This window comes from Adiantum capillus-veneris, chromosome 23 (genome assembly GCF_014529385.1).
Source record: "Adiantum capillus-veneris isolate H3 chromosome 23, ASM1452938v2, whole genome shotgun sequence".
Lineage (NCBI taxonomy): Eukaryota > Viridiplantae > Streptophyta > Polypodiopsida > Polypodiales > Pteridaceae > Adiantum > Adiantum capillus-veneris.
The window spans coordinates 129067706-129071755 of NC_140953.1; positions in this window are offsets into that span (position 1 = coordinate 129067706).

Genomic DNA, 4050 nt, shown 5'->3' on the forward strand with positions numbered 1-4050 from the left:
GGCTTGTTCGCCCATAGTCACGAGGAGGTCATTGAGTTCAGCATTTACTTTTTCAGCCTCCTTGAGCTTTATCTATATGCTCTCCAACTCTTCTTGTAGGGCCTTTTGGCTGTCCTCCAATTTGGTTTGCATTGCGATAGAACCTTCAGCCATGATCACCCTCTGCTTCTTCTCAAGAGTCAAATCCCTTTGGAGTTCTTGCATCTGCTCTTCATACATTTGACTCTCCGAAATAACTTGAGTTGAGCTTGTAGCTCTAACTCTCGCAGGTGATGCTCTCAGCCTCTGGATGGTTTGATCTTTGACTTTTAATTGGTCCTTGAGCTCAAGGACTTCATCCAGGCTTGCTTCTTGTTCTATTTCCGCCTTCTCCTTAGCATTCCTCAAGGCCTCTACTTCTTTAGTTTCTTCTGGTAGCTGGAGTGTCAGATTATCTCTTTCTTTTTCTGCATCTCGCAATGACTTGCTGAGTTGCAGGCACTCTTCTTCAGCTGCTTGCAATCTCTTTGCCGCTGCCTCATTTGCTTCTTCCTTTGCTTGGCAGTTTTGTAGAGCAGTGGCTAGGCTGGCCTGGAGGTCAGCTTCTCTTTCTTTGTGTCCTTGGCTTTTTGCCTGCAGTAGATCTCTTTCCATCTTGGTCTTTACTTCATTGGCCTTTAGAGGTATCAATTCTTCGTCTGATGCCACAGATTGTGCCCTTATTCCGGCTCGCATTGTCATCACCACATCCCAATCATTCGAGGGCGGGTGCAGGTCTACCGTGTCGGTATCAATCTCCTTTAGCTCAATTAGCCGGATGCCTGGCATCTATTCTTCATGCCCTGTCCTCGCCAAGTCGAATGCGACTGTGGCGGCTTCTTCCCTTGTATAGCCTGTAGCTAGCAGGTCCAGAAATGCATAATATGCTTCTTCAAGTTCTTTTTGCTCAGATGCAGGCTTGGCCTCTTCCTTGGGCTTAGGTTCTGGCTTTTGCTCTTGCTCTTCAGCCCGGTGTTCTTCTTGATTGTCTCCAGCCTCCTTATCTTCTGGTGGAGGGCTGCTAGAAGGTGGTGATGGTGATGGTGATGGCTGTGGGCTAGGTTTAGGGCTATCTGGTAAAGCTGTAGGTTTGCCCTTTATATCTCTATCTGCTTTCGTCTTTCTTTCCCTTTCCTGGTTTTCTTGTTTATCTAGCAACGTCTGCCGTATCTGCTCCACTTCTTCCTCAGTGAAAGGGATGTGGGGAATGTTTTCCGCTGCGGCATCAAGAATGTCGAAATTCTTGATGTAGTCTTCAAAGCGGTCCCTCTGCACTCTTCTTGAGGATCCGAACATAGACTCGAGGGATGGCTTCCATAATTTGTTTAAATCGCCCTTAAGGGCTCTTTCTGCTCGGAAACTCTCCATCAGCCTCTCGAGTCTAGCCGCTTTTTGTTATCGAGTCTCTTTGACCGGCACTTGAGCAGATTCTGTTTTTCCTTTCTTCTGCTCAGGTTGCTCCTCTTCCATTGGCTCTAGTCGTCTCTTCAACCTTGTAGACACCCTTGGTGCTCTTTGTGGCTCGTCTTCTTTGTCTTCCTTCACCCTGAGCCAGTCATTCTGAGATGGGGTGACCGGTCAGGCCACCTTCCCTTGGCATGCAGTGCTGCATAAACTACCTTGGTTATCATCTCTCCTGGCACTATGTAGGTTGGCTTTTTGTTTCCCATCTTCACCAGGCTGTCATGTATGTATGCCGCATAATTGATTATCTTTGGGGTGCCCTTTGTCATTGCCCAAGTAAATGTTGTGGCAATTGCACTTGGCGGCATCCTATACTTCTGCGGCCTCTTCGTGCACATGTGGAAGTATTGGTTGTACAATTGGCTCATGATCGCCACCTTTGGGTTGGCGATGTCTTCAAAAGTGTAATTAGACTTTTTCTCTTTGTACACCTTTACTTCATCCCTTCTCTTTGTCACGCTGTCTCCCTGATTGGAGAGATCTAGTGCATGGGTGACAACCCTTTCCGTGATAATGATCTCTATGTTGGGTCTGCCGTGAAAATCAGTCACCTTAGCCACTCCATCTTCTTTAATGCTGGTCACAAACTCCCATACCCTTTTGACGTCCACCCCCGCTGGGATTGCTTCGAAATAGTTATGGAGGTCAATTTTCTCCAAGTAGCCGGCCATTTTGCTTCGGACAAATTCATTGAACTCCCTTGGCAGCATTGGCAGCTCTATTACATTTCCGTCATTGTCCTTGAACACACCTTGGTAGATCTTTAGGTCGTTTGACTCTAGTAGATCTTCCTGTATCCAGGTGCTTGTGGGCTTTAATGTTCCCTCTGGAATGACAAATGGTTCCACCTTGTCCAGATAGTCTTTGATTGTCATTCTCTTCTTCTTTGCCGGTGACTTCGAGGCTGCCATAGACCCTGTTGCACTCAGCAATCCGAAGTTAGCGTTTTTTCCATATTAGCTGCTAAACTGAGTTTTACTTATCCAAATGACTTGAAAATTGAAATTATAGCCTAAAAGGAACTTGTGAAGCTGTGCATGTGCTCACAGTGCAAATTTGACCAAAAAAATCCATCTAGACACCCTACGCGTAGGATGTCTTTTTCTTCAGAAATGGTTCATACTTGACATGTAGGTAGTGTAAGGCTCAAGGAACATGGTTATAAGCTTGGATTTGAATTTGGATGTCAAAAAGTGGATTTTTGGGCTGATTTAGGCTTTAGGTCACAATTTTGGTAGATTGTCCATCATGGGAAGCAATTGATGTCCAAATGGGTTAAAACTTGGTATATGGGCTCAATGCATCATGGTATTAGCTCCTATGGTGTCATTTCTTGCACAGAAGTCTAAATCTAAGCTTAAGACATCCTACGCGTAGGATGTCTTTTTCATCACAATTGCATGAAACTTGATCTGTGGGTTGTCCTTGACCTATGGAACATAGCCATGTTCTTGGATTTGCATTTGGATAATAATTGATGCCTGTAGGGCTCCGTGAGGTGTTTTTGGGCTCAAAAAAGTGTATCTTGAAGGTGTTGGGGATCAAAAGTGATTAGAAGGGCTTGAAGCTTGACATATGGGCTCTTGTTGATGAGGTTATCAATTCTGAAATGACAAAACTTCTCCTTCATGCCCAGATGGTCCATAAGACATCCTACGCGTAGGATGTCTATTTCCTCATTTTAACTCCTAGACCACACAGAAAGTTAGCTGATGTGTATGTGAATGTGCTGTGCAAGTTTCATGAGATTTGGACAAGATTTGATAGGTCAAAGGCCCATTAGTGCCTTTATGCCCTAACTTTGCGTTTTTCCATGCATATGAGGTCCAATCTCATCCAAATGTGATGAAACTTGGGGTATGGCTTGTAAATGTCATTTAGAACATGTGCATGAAAAGAATTGTTGGGTTTTGTGCCAAAAAATGCCCTTGAGACATCCTAACGCGTAGGATGTCTCCTGGTGATTTTTCCTTTGTTAGTGCTCCCAGTGCTTGCCCTTTGCCCCCCTAAGTCCCTTTTGAGCCTAATTTCAACAAAAAAGTCAAATGTATAGAGTATAACTCCCTATGTGGACTTCAGAGCCTCCGAGCCGTTTTCTGACTTTTGGAGTGCTTTTTGGCGATGAAATTCCTCGATGTTGGTCTCCATAGATTCCCAATCCCTTGGGGATCCTTGCCATATGGGTTTTGTCGACTTCGGCTTCACCGGAGCTTCATTTGGCAATTTGTCGCTCTAGAAGCACCCGTGGCTGCGTTTACATACCTTTGATGATTTGTGTGTTAAGTATGGAGCCTGATTTACCCTTGTAATTTTCTGTGGTAAAAGCGCACATTTATAAGGCCCCCATTATGAGGAGAGCCATTGTGCATGAAGGAAAATCACTCACCGGAAACCAAAATTTTCACGGACAAGAATCAGGGGCAAATTTTTTTTTCGCCGGAATATTATGGCCGGAAGTCAATGGCCGGTGGCCGGTGGTCGGAAGTCAATGGCCGGTGTCCGAATTCAATGGCCGGTGGCCGAATTCAAAAGCGGACTTGTCTTCTCAAGGGCGGCCACACATGGGCG